The following is a 20731-nucleotide window of genomic DNA, read 5'->3' as shown; positions in this document are numbered from 1 at the left end:
TATTTTATTATTATTTTATGGTCTACAACATGATAGTATTACTGTATAAAAATTTCGTTAAGAAATTTTACCGTTTACATACTCAATTTGATAAAAATGACTAAATTGCATAATGTGCAAAAGTTGTGTTCTAATAGCTAAAGGTGTTTAATAGCTATAGAACTTTAAATTGGAAGTCCTTATATGCTAATTAGACCATTTAACTTGATAGTGGATGTACATGGCTTGACAATTGTGTAATTATTAATGTTTTAAAAGGTTAAATTAGTAAAAATGTAATTACATGTTAAATTAAATAAAACCACATCAAGCTCAAAATTATGGGCATATTCAATACTCCTAAATAAAAATGGAATTGGTCTATGGTCGAGTCAGTAAAAATAAATAACTAGGAATTTTGAGTTGTACCTCGTGAAAAAAAGACTTCTTGTTTTTTTGTGGAATTAACCGTTCTCATTTATTTTATTTCTTTTAGAAAGAAATGAAATTATGTTCAAGGAAACAAATATGTCATGGTTGCAGGAGTCTATACATCGCATATAGGCTTAGGCTTTAAGTAAAGGGCATCGTGGTATAATCGTCGAGGTACCGCGGGACCTAAGAGATCGAATGGAAGGGTACATAGACAAGTAAATCCCTTATGACACTCCTTTAATTTTAATTTAAGAGGATTCAACATTCGAGGGGAAGTAGACTACTTAAGAACTTCACATTTCATTTATGTCCTAATTTTGAATTGAATAAAGAATTAAGAAAATCTAAATCAATAAAAGAATAACCAAGCAATGAAATGTTTCTTGGAACTTGAGTAAAGAGTAGACTTTTTTGGGGGGGTTCGAGAATTTGAAAGTGAGAACTCCTTTACTTTATCTTTATTTGGTGTAACTACTTGAGCCGGATGAGTGGAAACTCTCATGTCCGATTGTGAGGGGGGATCCTGCAGGGCCCTATCCTAATTTTTCTTTTGCTAGGCCCATTGCTAAAAAACCTACTTTCTTACGATTACGAGGTTCATTCGAATATGAAATTCAATCCTGGAAATACAGTATCCCACTTTTTTTACTGCCCGAGGTTTCGATATATTTCGAAGTTGCAAAATTTCTACCGGAGCAGGTGCTATTCGAGAACAATTAGCTGATCTAGATTTGCGAATTCTTATCGATTATTCAGTGGTAGAATGGAAAGAATTAGGAGAAGAAGGCCTTACGGGTAATGAATGGGAAGATCAAAAAATTGGAAGAAGAAAGGATTTTTTAGTTAAACGCATGGAATTGGCTAAGCATTTTATTCAAACAAATATAGAACCAGAATGGATGGTTTTATGTCTATTATCGGTTCTTCCTCCCAAGTTGAGACCGATCATTCAAATAGATAGGGGTAAACTAATGAGTTCAGATATTAATGAACTCTATAGAAGAGTTATCTATCGAAATAATACTCTTACCGATCTATTAACAACAAGTAGATTTACGCCAGGGGAAATAGTAATGTGTCAGGAAAAATTAGTACAAGAAGCTGTGGATACACTTCTTGATAATGGAATCCGCGGACAACCAATGAGGGATGGTCATAATAAGGTTTACAAGTCATTTTCAGATGTAATTGAAGGCAAAGAGGGAAGATTTCGCGAGACTTTGCTTGGTAAATGAGTCGATTATTCGGGACGTTCTGTCATTGTTGTTGGCCCCTCACTTTCATTACATCGATGTGGGTTGCCTCGCGAAATAGCAATAGAGCTTTTCATGACATTTGTAATTCGCGGTCTAATTAGACAACATCTTGCTCTGAACATAGGAGTTGCTAAGAGTAAAATTTAGGAAAAAGGGCTGATTGTATGGGAAATACTGCAAGAAGTTATGCAGGGACATCCTGTATTGTTGAATAGAGCGCCTACTCTGCATAGATTAGGTATACAGGCATTCCAACCTATTTTAGTGGAAGGATGTGCTATTTGTTTACATCCATTAGTTTGTAAGGGATTCAATGCAAACTTTGATGGGGATCAAATGGCAGTTCATGTACCTTTATCTTTAGAGGCGCAAGCGAAGGCTCGTTTACTTATGTTTTCTCATATGAATCTCTTATCTCCAGCTATTGGGGATCCCATTTCTGTACCGACTCAAGATATGCTTATTAGGCTCTATGTATTAACGAGTGGGAATCGTCGAGGTATTTGTACAAATAGGTATAATCCATGGAATCGAAAAAGCTATCAAAATGAAAGAATTGATGATAATAACTATAAGTCTACAATGGAGCCTTTTTTTGTAATTCCTATGATGCGATTGGAGCTTATAGGCAGAAAAGAATTAATTTAGATAGTCCTTTGTGGCCCTAGTGGCGACTAGAGCAATGCGTTATTGCTTTAAGAGAAGCTCCCATCGAAGTTCACCATGAATCTTTAGGTAGCTATCATGAGATTTATGGACATTATCTAATAGTAAGAAGTTTAAAAGAAATTCTTTGTATATACATTCGAACCACTGTTGGTCATATTTCTCTTTACCGAGAAATCGAAGAAGCTATACAAGGGTTTTTTCGGGCCTTCTCATATGATACCCAATCATATGGTATCTAAGCTAAAAAATTCTATTACACCAAATATGAATTTGGGTCTCTTCGGTTCAACTAGGACCCCAGTACCTGACCCGACTTTCTACCAAAATCAAGATCGAGAAAAGGAAGTTTTCCAATCATTGACTCAAACCTATTGACGAAGTCCACTCAGCGAAATAAGGGGGTATTTATGGCAGAACGGGCCAATCTGGTATTTCACAATAAAACGATAGATGGAACTGTTATTAAACAGCTTATTAGCAGATTAATAGATCACTTCGGAATGGCATAAACATCACACATCCTGGATCAAGTAAAAGCTTTGGGTTTCCAGCAAGCTACTGCTACATCCATTTCATTAAGAATTAATGATCTTTTAACGATACCTTCTAAGGGATGGCTAGTCCAATATGCTAAACAACAAAGTTTGATTTTGGAAAAACACCATCGTTTTGGGAATGTACACGCGGTAGAAAAATTACGCTAATCAATTGAGATATGGTATGCTACAAGTGAATATTTGCGATAAGAAATGAATCCTAATTTTAGGATGACTGACCCGTTTAACCCAGTCCTTATAATGTCTATTTCAGGAGCTAGAGGAAATGTATCTCAAGTGCACCAATTAGTAGGTATGAGAGGATTAATGTCAGATCCCCAAGGACAAATGATCAATTTACCCATTCAAAGCAATTTACGCGAAGGACTGTCTTTAACAGAATATATCATTTCTTGCTACGGAGCCCGAAAAGGGGTTGTGGATACCGCCGTACGAACATCAGATGTTGGATCATCTTTTTCTTCTTATTTTCAACCGAAATTTGAAGCAAAAGGAAACCATTGTTAAGCTAGGGTTCGGCTAGACCTATTTCTTTGATTGGTAAATGATTTTTGTCTCATTTTTAATAATTTATATGTTTCCGAGATCGTTGTAGCTTAATCTACTAGCCCAGGGACTAATTTTTGAAATTGTTAAAGTATTTGAGTTTTTCATTGATGAACATGTTAGGGTTTTGAAGTTTAATGGTGGAAAATGAATGGTTGTTGTTAGATAAACAACTTTTGTAAATGAATTTTTGATGAAATTATCAATTAGGGATTAAATTGAAAAATATGATCAATTGTGTTGTAAAATTGTGAATTTGTGAAAAATGTGGGTTGTTATAAGCATGTATATAATTCTGTTATGATTGGTTGTAATGAAATTGTGCAAATTTCCATTTTTATGAGATAAGAACTAAATTGTTAAGAAATTAAAAGTACAGAGGCAAAATGGTAATTTTGCCAAAATTATATGTTGGACTAAATTGAATATGAATTATATTGAATAGAGTTAAATTCATTCGTATAGATCCAGTTAGACCTCGTATAGAGTTAGATCGAGGCAAAGAGAAAATCTCGAATTAGTCGCATTCGTATCTATGAACACTCGTCTAGATAAGTTCGTGTAATTAAATTGTGCATTTATATGCTTCAATTGAAATATATGTATGTGGATGGTATAATTGCTATGTATAATTACCGATCGCACATCTGATGACATATGACGACTACCGAGCCCCGTTTAAACCTTATGAATTTGTAAGATATAAATGACATGTCATTACGGCTCTTATGAGCTTACCGATACTCAACTCGTGTGAGCTTATCGTTATTTAGCTTGGAAGAGCTTACTGTTATTCAGCTCGAAGAAGCTTACCGTTTACAGCTCATATGAGCATACATGTACATGAATTAACGGATTACAGTTCAGTACACCTCGTGTGTACTACCCGCGTATCCAACGATATTCTAAATGGTTCAATAGGCACAGTTCTGGTACGAGTTTATATGAGTTCGAACGAACTATTACAGTTATTTACATGAATTACATGGAAATGGTTTGTATATGATATATGGATAAATGGTATAGATGTTACATGTATATGGAGTTTGAATAGTTGTTGAACTCATACATGATTTTCAATTTTTATATGAATTACATGGCTAACATGGTTGATGAATATGTGTTAGGCTTTTGGCCAAATTGAGTTAACATATGCTTTGGGTTTACTTACCTTAAATATAATTAAAATGGTAAGTTAAATTCTCTAGTATACGAACTTACTAAGCTTAAAAGCTTACTCTATGTTATTTTTTATGTTTTATAGTGATTCAGAAGCTTGTTCGGGTTGGAAGCTTGTCAGAGCTATATCACACTATCCATCGGCTTTTTTTGTGCTTTTGGTTATTTAATTTCGGTTATAATGGCATGTATAGGTTGATTTGGCCAATGTTGGCATATAAGGGTTTTGTTGAGATTAGCCACTTAAATGGCTTGTGTTTGGTATATTTTGATGTGTATATATATGTGGGCTTATCATATTTGATGTGTGGTTTGAATATACATATAAGATATGTTATATACCTTGGTGTGATTTTGTGTTTTGTTATGGAAAACTTATAGGTATATTGATGTTAGTTAGAATGGTATATTTGGTACTATTTGGAAATATTCGTATGTTTTGGTAAGTAAGTTAAGTGACATGAAATGATACAAGATGGTTTACCTTGTGAATTGGTATTTTAGGTGCCAAATGGGTGAGCTTGATAAATGACCTATATGATAGGTTTTGGTTCAATTATGCATATATGTATTTGGTCACTTAGGTAAATTTGGATACATGGTTGACATGTTTGCATATTATCATTTGAGGTGCCTAAGGGCATATTAGTTGTATGTGATGATTTTACATGTTTAAGGCTTGATTTTGGCTTGTTTTGGATGCCTAATTATGACTTATGTATATGCAAAATGTTAAGTGTAGGTGGATGCCAAATTGGGTGAGAAATGTGACTTGTAAAATGACCTATTTTCGTCCACATGGGCAGAGACACAGGTATGTGTCTCAGTCGTGTGTGACACACGGCCATGTGTTCCCTGTATCTTTTAAAGAGCTCAATTCAGTATGCTCACACGGCCTAGCACATGGGTGTGTGGCTTAGCCATGTGGCACAAGTCAGTGAGTTACACGGGCACGGACACGGGCTAGGACACGACCATGTATCCTTATTTTGGATGCCCACAGGCCTAAGATACAGGTGTCTCTTGGCCGTGTGAGTCACATGGCCTAGCCACACGGCCGAGTGACCCTTACAGCTTTAAAAATTTTAAATGTTTTCAAAATATTTTCTGAGTTTCCAATTTAGTCCTAATTTGTTTCTAAAATGTATTTTGGGCCTTGAGGGCTCGTATTAGGAACAATATGCATGATTATGATTGGTTTCTGACATGAATGCTATATGTTATGAAATGTTTGAAATTTTTGTCTGTCTAATCTGTAAATCTGGTAATGCTCTGTAACCCTGTTCTAGCGATAGATACGGGTTAGGGGTGTTACAAGAGTCCTCTTGCATCTACAGTAGTACCAGCCTTTGAATAAGAAGGAAGGTTAAAGGTACTGGTTGCCTAGAAATAGAGAAAAAAATTACACCAATTATAGCGGGAAGACCTAGAGTTTTCCATATGAATATGTCATCAAACTTCTATATGGTATTTATAGGGCATCATTTTCGGGTATTCGAAAAGATTGAACTCCTGGCCTTATAACTATCGTCAACTGGCTCCCCTACTAAACCCCATTCGATTACCATATAACGACCGTCGATTGAGACCTTTATGTCAACTTCGACCCTTGACCATAGAAAGAAAAATCACCCTATAACCGACTTTCTTAGGATAAGCTTCGGAGGCAATGATCCCATCTCAGCATGATATATGAAATGTGTGCGACTCAGAGCGGTATTACATCACCGACAACTCAAGAATACCTTGAACGTAAACCAAATATTTTTAGCAATCAAAATTTTTAATATCGGAAAATGGCTTATAATGAAGAAATAGAGAGGATTGGGGAGAAATTATATGACTGAGGGATGATGAAGCTTGGTGTGTGTGAGCCATTTTATAGCCATAAGGAAGGGTCTATATGCAAAGAAAAACCTTCAAATCCTGCTGGAACAGATTCTAAATGTGTTTAAAGTGTTTAAATTATTCGAAACGTCAAGCTTTTCTCCTCGAGGAATAGGAAATTTGTTAGAGAAAGCTCGTTCAGCTAGGGGGCTTTCTGCGCACATGGCAGGAAAGCACCCAGTTGGGCGAGCTTTCTCTAACAAATTTCCTATTCCCCCAGGTAAAAGTGCCTTTTTCAAAATCCTATTGAGCACGTTATGCACCGCAAAATCTCGATGAAATTATGTGACTACTGAACGCGTGATGAAAATTATTTGCACCATACAATATGCAACAAATATGTACATTCGTAAACAAAATTCATAGCACGTATTCTTTTTCTCCCTACATAATTCTCTTGTAAAAGGGGCGTAATTTTCATAACATAGACATGCATCAAGTTAATATTAAACAAAAGAACCTTGCATCACAAGTGAAAGTTATGTGTACTCCTTCGGACAACTCTCCACTTATTTTTATCGTTTATTGATCCAAATCGTGACTGATATTGAAATGAGTCGACGAGTAAAATCCATCATGTACTACTGACTGCCTCCAGACGTACTAATGTCCAGAGTGTGAATACTGCTACAAAATAGAGAGTTATGATGCGGTATCCGCAAATATACGAGTCGAGTTGTAATATAGATTTTACAACGAAGTACGTGACTACTCTAAGGATCGTACCCAAGAGAAGCCAATACTAAATCAATTTTAACCTAAAAAATTAAGGATCTAATTAATACTTTATTTCAATTATAGTATGAGAGTAAAATAAAAAATATGTTTAAGGTTTGTAGAATAATAAAATAAAATAACATAAAAAAAGAATTAAAATTGCAAGAGATTGAGATAGATAAAGTGAATCAAACCTGAGGATGGGCGATCAGCTTGCTTCGACAATCCCAATTAACTATTGCCTCGAGTTCCTCGTCAACCAACTAGTTGCTACCCTAGCAGGATCTTCCGATCTTCCACTAACATAACGAGTCAGTAAGAACTACTTATCTTCCGACTTCACAGTCCAGACTGACTTGGGGTAAAGGTGTTCACGAATGGGTAATATCAATTTTGGGTTAATTCCCACCTTGATAACTTCCCAGGGTTGTCATGCCAAGGGTTTGTTTCACGTTCCTCCTTTTCCAAATAGTTGATCTATTTCGTACCCCTACAAAACAGTTAAGAGATCATGCCTCCACTCACTAATCCCTCATAGATGGATTAGTTCCTCATGACTTTTATAAACAATATAGAAAGAATGGAATACTTAATCATAGAGAATGAATTGAAATAGAGAGTTTAAGAAAGCCTAATTGATATTGATGAATGGAGTGAATCCACATAAATTGATCTCCTTTATAATCAGATCTCTTGAAGAAAACAAATAAACTAAAATTATAAAAACCTATGGAAGCAAGAGAACAAATTTAAACTTAAATAAAGAATCTAAGCTAATGGAATGATGTCTATAATGTGTGCTAGAGAGGTCTATTTATAGCCTTTAGGTAGCCATTCTCTATAGCCCTAGGGTAGCTGACGTTTTCGACCTTTAAGTTTGATTGTGTTGACCAAAACACCCATGTTTAGTGTTTTAATCTCGTCATAGAGTTAATGTCACGACACGACAGAACCTGTGTCGTGATGTAGCAACCAACATGTCCATTTGTAGCCATCTTCAGGGGTATGTCCCGACACCCTCAGCCTGTGTCGCAATATTGAAGGCAATTTCTCACTTTCTCTATTCTGCTCTCTATGTTGCAACATTGGATACCCTATATTGCAACATAGCATCTAGTATTGACCCAAAATGACCTCTAATGGTCTCCTGCATACTCACAAAGTATGTTATCTCTCCTTTAAGCCTCATTCGACTTTTAAGGTTAATAAAAGACTCGATGTGCACATTTTATTGAATGTAAACAAAACTAAAGAAATTGAATTAAAACATAACGAAAATGCTTGTATTCAAGCTCCTTAAATGTAAAAGCTAGTTTAATCTGCTACACTAAATTACGGCAGATCAAACTTCCCAAAACTTAAGTCATTACTTGTTCTTAATCAACATAAATAAAAATTACACAATGAAATTGACGACCATTGAGCAAGTATGGTACAAATATTGATTTTGAAGCATATGACTTAGGCCTTTAATGTTTACTAACAATTTCAACATGATAAGTAGTTGACGTACCACTTTTGATCACAAACATCTAGGTTCAATATGTAACAAAATATACAAGTATTAAGGTTCTCACCTATAGGAATCCATCAACAAATCATACAAGTACTTTGATTATCCGAGTAGAATACAAATAGACATTTATGTGAATGTTTAGTATGATGTACATTCATGTATAAGGATACTTAGGTCACATCTGGCTTTTCATCTTGTAACGTTCTGAGGCTTAGGACAATTATGGAATTCAAAAACAGTATGCATCAAAAGGTTACAAACACAAAAATAGTTTGGCACATCATATTAATCTCTATTCTTCCCTCTTAGTACCCTTTACCCGCTTGCCGCCTTATTTATTCTTCCCTCACCTTCTTTGTCTCTCTATCTATAGGAAGTCATACTATGACATAGTAACTATGGCTAACCTTACAAGTTTTTGTGCACTAATGAATGAGTTTTTCTTTCTTTTATGACTTTTTCACTTTTCTCTTTTTCAATACATCTCACTCATAAATGCTTTTTCGCTAGTTTAAAACTTTTTCTACTTATACCAATTTTTTTTGGATTTTTCTTTTTGTTTTGCACATTAGGTTAACTTATAGTTCCTATATCACACCAATCTTTCCTATTTCACTCTAATTTTACAAAATCCATCGTGATGTATCTACTTAACCCTCAATACGTACGGCTAGACGTCTATAATCGTGCAATGCAAGACCAAAGAAAAAGGGGCAAATACAAATTAATTTTATTAGGCTTGGGGTTTGTAATGAGGTTCATCAAGAAGTGTTAATAGGCTCAAAATTGGTACTAATGGTAAAATATAAATAAGAAAACTTTTTGGCTCTAGATGTGTTCCAAACAATACCTTAGGTCATCCCTAAATATCTCAACATATATAAATTTAATCAACAGAACAAACACAAATTCAGCCATTTATCATTCATACTAGCATGCTCGTTTCCTTGTATTTTCTATATCACTTGTTACTAATGATAGCTTAATACCTATTTATAGTGTAACATATAGAACTTTAGTAATCTAATAATCAAAAATTTAAAATCACTTATAATCATGCCAAACTTATTCATAAACATAAGAAACCTATGTACATGCCATTAACCAATCACTTGTATTTCTACAAGCTCAAGCACACAAAAGACAAGAAAAATAAAAGAAAATGTAAAAATTTGAAGAAAATTTTCTATGTTACCCCTCACACTTTAGTTGACACATTTTTGTCGATGTGTAGCCCATTAAAAGATAAGGAAAGAAGTTACTCGATTAATCGTAGTCGCTCCAATTGCTAATGATGGGTGCTTCCTCCTTTGATTGTGTTAGCTCGAATTGTTTGTGTCTCCTTTATGTTGGGTGCCTAAATTGAAAATTTAAACAAAATGTGGAAAAACTAAAAGAAAATCTACTTATTAATCCTACTTCTACCAAGTCTAAATTTCAATTATCCAAAAATTAATACAAATCTTTTTTTTAAATCGTTCAATCATCATCCTCATCCTCCTCTTCTTCTCCTTCCTCTTTGCTTTCCAATGCTTCTTCGTCTTGTTCCATATACTTTGGACCGAACATATCAAGTGTCTAATTGGGGACTCGTATATTATTTTGCCTAGCAAACTCTTAAAAAATTAGAATTGATTCTTGCATCCATTGAATCATCCAATCTAACTTTGGATGACTATTCTCACCAACGTTTTGTTGAGCTCGTGCCAACCTTTGTGATGAGGTGGGTGTAACTGTTGTTTCTTGTTATTGCTTGTTCCCATCTTTGATCTGCTTGGCCCACAGCACAATGTATTGCTAGAACAAGGTGTCTCTGATAATTCTTCGTAATGGTTTCAATGACTATTCAGTTGATGTCATAGGTACACTTGCCTTTTTGCATAAAGCCGTCACTAGATGAGGAAAGAATACTTCCACCTTCTAGTTGTTAATGCATTTTGTTCTGGTGGATCCATTTTTCAACATACACCTGCTTTTTCTGTAAAATAGCTTAGAGTAAAATTTCTCTAAAGGTATTATTGTTAGAAACATTTAAAGCAGGTACAATTCGTGTCTAAATGAATTGAATCCACATCTTAGCCTTATGAAACATAATGGCTTGATGAAAATATACTGGGATATCTATACCTAAGCGATACTTCTATTCACCCCTTCTTTAAATTAAAAATTTTATAATAGTATCCATATCTATGTCTCTAAAATATTCTAAGTCAATTTCATCGATGAAATCATTTTCATAATATGAAACATTATAAAATTCACAAATTATCCGAGTTACTCTCACCTCTTTCCCTTACATAAGTATTGTATCTCATATATGCGTAGAATTCTTGAACAACAAGGACCATGACATTATCCTTCGGGATCATCCAAAAGCTCTCCCATCGATGATATCTGACCAAAAGTCATATTTCTTTACATCAAATCATCGATGGATCAAATCCCCTTTCTTGAATAAATGTTTTTCCTTTAAGTTCATTAAATTTATTTTCAACATTTTGATTTGGAAAAGTAGAGGGATTTTGAACCATAAATGGCTCTGTTTCCATTGTTCGCCTAACTTTTCTAGGAGGCATAATGTTTCAATCCTAACGACTTGCTAAATAAAAAATTCAATGGAATAGTAAAAAGTTTGAGTTTAGGAACCCTTAAACTTGAATGTATAGTCAAACTTCATTTGAATTTCTTGCTTTCACGTTATGTCCCCATTCCTTGTTGCACCAAGTTTGTGAAAGGAAATTTAGGATATTAAGGGTTTAGGGTTTAAGAAATGTTGATAAATTTGAGAGAGTTTGAGGGGGTAAAGGTTTAAGGGGTGTTTTAATTAGGAGTAAATAGGAATTTAAGTTCTAAAATAGGGTTTTAAAGGTTTAAAAATCGGGTAAAATTAATGTTTAAGTCATCGAGTTGTACAATGGGTCGGGTCAACCCTGTAGAAAATTGTAGCGAAATCGTGACACAAGGCTTCCATGTCGCGACACATCCGTCAGTTTGGAGATTCTCAGGGACTGTTTGTTACGTTGCGACTTGCTGTTGTGATGTCGTGACAATGACTCTGTTTTGGCCCAAAACTCCAACTTAAGAATATTTCGATCTAAGGATAAACCTACATCAAATAAAGGTTAAAATCTAAACTACGTGGTTAGTTAGATATACAATAATTTACAAATATCATGTAACAATTCACAAATTCTAAGTTATACCGCAGGATTTATCTGACAGTATTGCCAATTCGCATGTAGATGATCTTTTCATTCTATTAGCATTGGTCTACCATCCATCGTGCCATTCCACTCTTGCCCGTTTGTCCAATTCCTTGGACCTGTTTATTCTTTCTATATTCATAAAAATAAGTATCTCCCTTGATTCAAGAATGTTAGAAAGAGATAATTTTTCACAATGCTCCCCTAATTTCCTCTTATCTTCCTCGTTCAGTTGATAGCCAGATTTGAAAGTTTCAGTCTCACCATTGATTTTCATAGTTAACTCATTTTTCTCTAAATCAATGGTGAATCTGGAAGTGGCCATGAAAGGCCTTCCTAGTAAGATTGATATCTCACGATCTTCCTTAAAATCAAGTACTACAAAATCCGTGGGAATAATAAAACTTTGCACCTTGACTAGCACATCTTCTAGTACTCCTTTCAGATGTACTAAAGACCTATCACCCAATTGTAATGTAATTTAAGTTGTTTTAAGATTCCCTAACCCGATTTTTTAAAAAATTGCTAAGGGCATTAAATTTATACTAGCTCCTAAATCGCATACGGCTTTATTAAAGTGAACACTCCTTATCTCTATGGGAATAATAAAATTTACCGGGTCTTTCAACTTTTGAGGTATCTGTCTTGAGATAATCACACTACAGGAAGCATTTAAATTAACTTGTTCTTCTACCTTAATTTTCTTACGCCTTACCATCATATTCTTTAAAAACATAGCGTACTTGGGAACTTAGCGTACTTGGGAACTTTATCAATTAACTCAATTAAAGGTATGTTAACATTTAAGGTTTTAAAAAATTTTAAAAAACTTACAAATTCATCATCGCCATGCTTTTGCCTTTCTTCTAATCTTGATGGGAATGGGACTTTTGTAATTTCGGCATCTTTAGGTGTCTCTTTTCCCGTCTCAGATGCTAGTGCATTCTCCCTATCTGGTTCAGGTACGTCTTCCACTTCTAGGAAATTGTCTTGAGGTTCATCAATATTATCCATAATTACCTCCGGGATAGGTATTTTTGGGCTAATTAGTACCTTACCCGATCAGAGTGTTATACCTTTCACATGCTCTTTATATTCCCTCTATGGATTATCTTCCGTGTTACTAGAAATGCCTAAGGCAATTTTTTTTTGACAACACGTTGTTCAAGTTTGTGCTAAACAAGGACCTACATTGCATACCAAAAAGTCACCCGAATTCCACCCAAATAAGGAACAATATGGCTATTCAAAAGAGAGACAGCCAATAGAAATTATGTGGGTACTATAAAAACATAGGGCATACGAAGTCAATATGTTCTCTATACAGGGATATGTTGAGGCCACAGCATTTATAACATTACTTTCTACCAAATTTCATATTCATTAGCGTGCCATACTAATAGTGTTGGTTGTATTCCATATAAACTATAAAGGTTGGTGTTACGTATTGTGATTGGTAATAATCATATACAATTTATTTAGTGTGAAATGTCATGCCTTTCAGATGTACGATCTATCTATTTCTTTTTATTCTACACTTTTAATGTTCATCTTTATGTTCTTTCTTATTCAAATCACAAGTTAAATTCAAATTAAATTTTATATTCAAAATACTATATCAATAACAAAATCTGACATTTTTTATTTATTTTTAATTTATGCATAAATCATGATAGATAGTAATAAAGACAAATGTTTTGTTTGAATGAATAACCTCAATTTTTTTTATTTATGAAATATCTATATTTACATCACAATAATTATAAGAAAAAATACACTCAATCGTGTCATCAGGGAGAATGTGTGCCACAGAACGGTGGATGATAGCCGCGTGGAGGATTTATATGTACACATCGGAGGTGCAGGCTTGTAGACTTCCTCCTCGTCATCATCGCCTGAATATGTACCTAGCACGACCCCCTGCGCAATCGTATCTTCGGGATCACAGCTTCATCATCTTCCTCCGTGATTGATTGTTGCGTCGTCCTCCCATTCCATGGTATATTTTCCACTCCCGCTTCTGATGGTTGCAATGATGAGCCACCCCCATAGAACAATAATTGGACCACTATAGGCGTGTAACCATAAGGTGCCCTAAATCCCAAGTACATCGGAAAGGTACCGGGCATCGATATCGTCATTGATTGTTACATGGACGTCTGCATCGGTATCATTATTAGTGGCGATGCATACATCAACATATGCCCCAACATGGGATTCGGCATCGACATTTGTATGAGGGTGTAGTTTGCAAGGGACATCGATGCCACGAACTATGAATCAATAGGAACAGAAGAACCGGCCACATGCGACGGTGGTTCGTAGTGTGTTAGTGCTTGTGAAAAAAATATAAGGTTACTCAATTGAATGGGAATAAGTGGAGTGAACTGACTCGAATATTGCGTAGGCATAGGTGGCGCATCTTTTTATACTATGATTTGTTATGCAATCGCGTCCTCTCCTATTCTACTATGATGGTCGACATTACTTTTAGGTTGAATTTGCCTACTCCTCGCCTCCGATGGTAACAGATGTCTTGCCGACGGCTCTAAACCATGCTAAGTAATCATCAGTTGCCGCTATGTCCACTAAAAAAAATTGTTCACAAATGGGTAAGGATTTCATCCTATGATCCCACGCCTTAATGTGTTCCCCGTGCTGCACAGCCCAGTCATTGTTGTCTTTCCTCCGCATGTCCACCTTGTGCAGCTCCTTCAGGTCTCGTGGTGTAGGCAGAATTTGTTGCCTTCACCTGAACTGTCGTAACACTCAGTACAATTCGTGCATTTCCACCATCATATATACTACCAACAACATATTGGCGTCCCACATCTGTCGATTCTCCAACTCTTTCGAAGGGATGCAAGATATGACATCGGTATCAGCATACGGTATCCATTCAAACTGAACAGAAAAATAGTAAATATCGTTATGTAAGAATTTTTTACGAATTATTACGTAATTAATATAGGTTCGAAAGAATAAGTAACTAACCTCAATTTTCGAGCGTTGATCTAACAACAACCTAATATCTTCTAGCTCCTCGGGTAGTCCAATGTAACTAGGCCTATGGTTCCACCTATACAAGCAATATGTTAGTCGAAATGTATAATAAAAAAATTATTATACAGATTACGTATTTGTTAATAAATTATGTTTACCTCATCACCAACGGGAACATGTATGGGTTAGTCACATTGGGATGTAGAAACAGTAGTCGCCACCACGCCTACGACTGCAGCAGGAGCAGACAACCATTGATTGACGTTGCACTCATTGAAGTCCACTAGATGTAGTAGCCACCTTACATGCACCAAATTTTAAGATTTTTCGGGCATTAAAATGCCCCGATCAACCTCATGATGTATGCTCGGGCGTATTATTTATGACCTCCATTCGGTCTTCAGGGTCTTAAGGGAGCTCATCAAAATTATCCTTCAACCAGTTCAACGATATCCAACCACCTTCAAACTTGTTCAGGACCTTTCCCAATAGTAATTGGCAAAGGCCAACTTTGCCCGGAACAGTCACTAATCCCATGATAACTAGCTCATCTACCAATAGACCGAGTTGTAGTGCTACGTCTTCGAGTGTGTGTTTCGGGCATCCATCTTTCCACCAACGCGCTGATTAGTGCCAAATTGAGTTTGTAGCCCCTGGACATGCGAGACGCATACAAGAATCCCGCCACTTGCAAGTGGCCACAAATTTCAAGTATTGCAGGCTTTCTCATGTTATGAATGAACCCCTCCAGAACACGATCATATGCCTATTTACGCAATAAAAATAATTTCAAATTAAAAAATAAATTTAACATTATTGATATTAACGAAATTTAAATTTCCATCTTACCATTGTTGCTTGGGCGGGGGAATATTTCATCGAAGTGGAGTAGAAAGATGGTCATTCGTGAGAAATATATTTGAACGAATAAAAACTAGATAATTAAAAAATAATATTTTTAAATGAAAATATCGAGAAATTTAAAATGAGAGAGTTGAGAGACTTAAGAGGGTTTGAGAGAGTTTGAGAGAGTTGAGAGAAGGATGTGAATGAAAAGAAATGAAATTTGGGAGGGTATTTATAGGGGAAAAAAGTTATCGTTGGTATATTTAATTTTTTTTTTATCGTTGGTGCAGTAATGTTCAAAAATTCGTTCCTTTTTGACCGTTGAAGGAAACGCGTCCTGCTGGATAAGCTTTCTAGAAAGCGCATCCTGCTAGATGAGATTTCCAGAAAGCGCGACCAGCTAGGCGCGCTTTTCTGACAGCTGTACAGAAAGCCCGTCCAGCTGGACACGCTTTTCATTTAAATTGACCTATTTCCCTAATTAATTTTAAAACTGGCCTAAAGGCCTACATACAATTTTTCATGTTTTATTTTAATTTTTTATAATAATTTTTCACTCATAATAACAATAATCATAATTGTGAAGCATATTTGTTAGTAGATGAATTCTTTATAATAGCATATTATCGAAATTTTTAAGTAAAATTTTAGTTATTTCATATAGGTAAATTTATTAAATACAAAAATCTTAATTAAAATTTTATCTTAATAAAATGTTTAATTTCACGTGAAAAAATATATTAATCATATTTTATTAAATGGAAAAAATCTTGAATGAGTGAAATAAAAATATTAACTCAATAAATTATTAAGTTCCCTAATTAAATTTTTACTATGAATTTAGAACATTATAAACTTATAAACTATTGACAAATTAATTAATTTAATTTGATAACTCATAAACTTTGAATTGGTCACTAATTCAACACTTGTTTCCCATCGTCATTAATCCCAGTATTGTAAGCTCATGATAGATTCTCTAGTGGAAGATGATAGCTTTCTACCACCTTTCCAAGCTTTTCTTCAGATTTATCGATCTCCTTTCGGGCTCCCATGAATACGATGGGCATTTCCATTGAAGTTTATAGCTTTGTCACATTCTCAAGCTCTTTTCGAATTTACTAATCTCCTTTTGGGTTTCGATAAAGACGATGGTCGCTTTCGTTTAAGTTTATACCTTTCTGTTATGTTTTCAAGGTCTTCTTCTTTGGGTTTACCGATCTCATTTTTGGGTTTCAGTGATAACGATGGTCACTTTTGTTTAAGTTGATAGCTTTCTATCACCTTTTCAAGCTCTTCTTCTTCGGGTGCTTCCTTTTGTTACTGATTTTCTATTCTAATGATGGCCATTTTCATGGAAGTTTATAGCTTTCTTTAACTTTTTCTTTTTTAGATCCAAATGATGGTGGTGGTGGTGGTGGTGGTTGCTGATTTTGATTCATATAAAACTCCAAAAGATTATCAAAATTTTCCCTAAAAGCTAAAAGTTCTAAGTTAGGCATCGGAGAACAGTAGCAAATAAACCAAAAAGAAAAATATTTTCGACTAATTATAGAGATATCCCTAGTTTTAGTCAAAAGTAAAAAAAATGTCACATCAACAATCATTTAATAGATTAACGAGTTTTTTTATACTAGCAATTATCTTAATTAGAATGACAAAAATAAGAACAATACTATTTTAAGGCGACTTACGGTGTAATTTAATTTTCTTCTTTTTTAACATAATTCCCATTTTATTTAATTAATATAAATTCATACTGTAGATTTACACCAATTAAATGTTTATAACAAACAAAATCTTTAAGTGATAAAGAAAAATTACTGTATAGTTGTCGGACATGAAGATATCATTTCATAACTTTATCCTACTGCCTAGAGTTACACTGTTGCTGTTCTTTTTAGTTAAGTTTTATCCAAATTCGAAATTTATTATATGTTTATATCTTGAGTTTTAATTCAAGTAATAAGTTAAAAGATGAAAAGTAAAATTTATAGTTGTTACCAAGAAAACTAGTAACGAGATTTCACAAGGCTAATAAAATCAGAGTAAATACCTTAATCAATTTCAAAATCAACCAAATAATTTAGTCATATATTACTCAAAAGTAGATCATATTAAATTTTTAGAGTAATTTGTTCTCTTTCCAGATAAACATGAAATGATTTATAGTTTAGCTTTTCATCATTAAAGATTTTCTTTAATTCACTATAACAATTTGATTGTAGTCGTAAATCAACTAAAAATTAAATGAAAGCAAGTGCATCTATCAATTAATAGTATAACTACGGTGAGTAAAGATATCATTCCCACAACGATTAAAAGTACTAGTAATTACCGTCTTTCTATTATTTAACCAATAAATTGGAATGATTAATTAAAAACTAAATTAACTAATTAAATTAACTAAAGAACACGACAAAGAACAGATCGGGAAAATAATCGAGTAAACAACCAAGAAGCGAAACAATACTCAGGAAATAATCCACCTACATTTCATCTATCATTATCAATCTAAATTAAACAATTTCTTCACTTTGTATCTTGATCCGTAGAAATCCCTAAATTATGCTAATATCACTTTCAAGAGTAAGAGCAATTGACTTTAGGTTGATTAATTGAAATTTTTTTCTAATTAAAACTCTTATTATCTCATTAACCTGATCTATTGATCCCCTTATTAGATTTGACTCTAATCCTGTAGATTTATGTCTCCTATTTCTATGATTGCATTCAAATCCACTAATTATATTAAATCTAATCTTAAACAAGGTCTATTCCTCCTCTAATTCAAGCAAATCAAACTTGGATTAATAGCCTAGAAATATTAAACCTAGTCCAAGTATTTATTGTGTAAAAATAGAAATCAAATAACAAAATTCATCCTAGGGTTCATCTCCCTATGTATTTGGAAAATTAGTTCATAATCGCAAATAAAAACATCTTAAAGATAGTATAACCACAAGAAATAAAGAAACTCAAATTAAACTTCAAAGAAATCAAAAGGAGGTCTTTAATCTTGAGGGAAATCTGCTTCAAAGTCGGCTTGAATGGTATTTTTTGAGTTGTTTCCTTGAATATTCTCTGGCGGTGAGGAATGGTCATGTGACAAACCATGTGAATATCGCAAATTGCACTCCAAACATATTGAAAAACACGTTTTTTTAGGTTTTTCGGGCATTCTAAGACCTATATATGACAAAGATAAGAAGAGGGGAGGAAACCGCCCGTGAGAAATGGCCCAACCCGTGTGGCTCCTGAAACTTACTCCGATTTTTTTATTTTCGCTTGTTTATCACTCATTTTGCTCCCAAATGTTCTCCTAAGTATAAAAATATGAATTTAAAGGATTAGGAGTATAAAATTCTCCATTTTAAATTGAATAATCATTCAAAAACACATTAATAATGGGATTAAAACATGTTACTTTTGACATTTATCAAATATCCCCACACTTAAGTATTTGTTTATCCTCAAGAAAAATCCTCAACCTTTATTCAAATTAACTTTTCTCAATTTATCATTTTCATCAATAATATTTCAAGATAATTCGCAAACAATCATGCATTGGAAATTCAACCAAAAGAACACTAAAGATTCAAACAATCCAAGCCGAAATTTTTTTAACGCACAAAAACGTAAGTGTCTCGTCTTATCTAAATAATTACTTTAAATTTAAAAATCAATAATAATTGACATCCTCACTCAAGATCACTTCAAGCATTCAAAGTGTTTAAGGTTCAAATATTAGGCACTCAAAAGTTGAACGAGAAATGCTATTACCATAAGCTTGCTTGAAAATCAAATCTCCACCACTATAAAATGAGATGACATACCAGTCAAGAGGTGTTTAAAAGGTTATAATGGGGCTTAGGCTAAGCATATGGAAAAGGCCAGAAAAGTTGGTCATAATCGAGATCGAGTTGATAAGTTACCAAACTAGAAAAACAATCTATTGCTGAATTAACATAATTTACATCACCAAGACTAATCAAGAATAAAAACTTAACATAATATACAATTAACAATTCAAGCTCAATCAAATATTTTTTTTCTTTTTCATTTTTTCTCTTTTTTTCTTTTATTTTTTTTAGAACAAAAATAAAATTCAGCATTCAAAAAATGAAAAATAGTTAGGCAACTAACCAAATCAAATCTCGACAAAAAGAGAGTTAATAAAAAGGATAACTTTACAATATACATATGGGTTATGAGTTAATAAAAACGGGTTAAAAATATGTTAAGATCAATGGGGCTTACTAAGGATTAATTCAATAGGTAAGCTTTTACAGGTTAAGTGGGTTAAATCCTAAGTGTCTCTATCATCTCAGTATATCAAATAAATAATGTAGTCTCGACATGCATAATCGAAGGAAATTCTAGAACAACAAATCAAGCTGACATACTCTCAACCAAAAATAAAATAAGCACGAAATAAAATATATGCTCTATAGGTTCAAAAGCTCACAAAAAATTATGGCTTTGATGTCAAACTTTCAAATTTAAAATTTCAACGTAATTTTTCAGTTCAGGGAGACAACCTAAAATTATATTTCTAAAAAACAACTTATCATACTTGACTCTCTCGTGTCTTAAAGTATAAATCACAAAATGCACAAAAATCCACAAATTATTCCAAAATTGAATCAATAAAAACTCTAAATTAAAATAAATTACTTCAATGTTAGGTTCTAGAAAACTACTTAAACACAAACAATAATTCAGGGGCTATATCACATAAACATATAAAATTCTCCCCACACTTAAGATGTACATTGCCCTCAATGTACAAACAATTATGATCACATAATAAGCACAATATCATAAGGGATAGAGAGAACTGAAACTGCCCTGATTGGAATGAAATTGCCAGAAGAGTGAAAATCTAAATTGTGGGTAATTTTAAATGAAGTGTATGTTTCCGAGCAAACTAACAAG

This window comes from Gossypium hirsutum, chromosome D08 (genome assembly GCF_007990345.1).
Source record: "Gossypium hirsutum isolate 1008001.06 chromosome D08, Gossypium_hirsutum_v2.1, whole genome shotgun sequence".
Classification (NCBI taxonomy): Eukaryota; Viridiplantae; Streptophyta; class Magnoliopsida; order Malvales; family Malvaceae; genus Gossypium; species Gossypium hirsutum.
Note: the sequence above shows the minus strand (reverse complement) of the source record.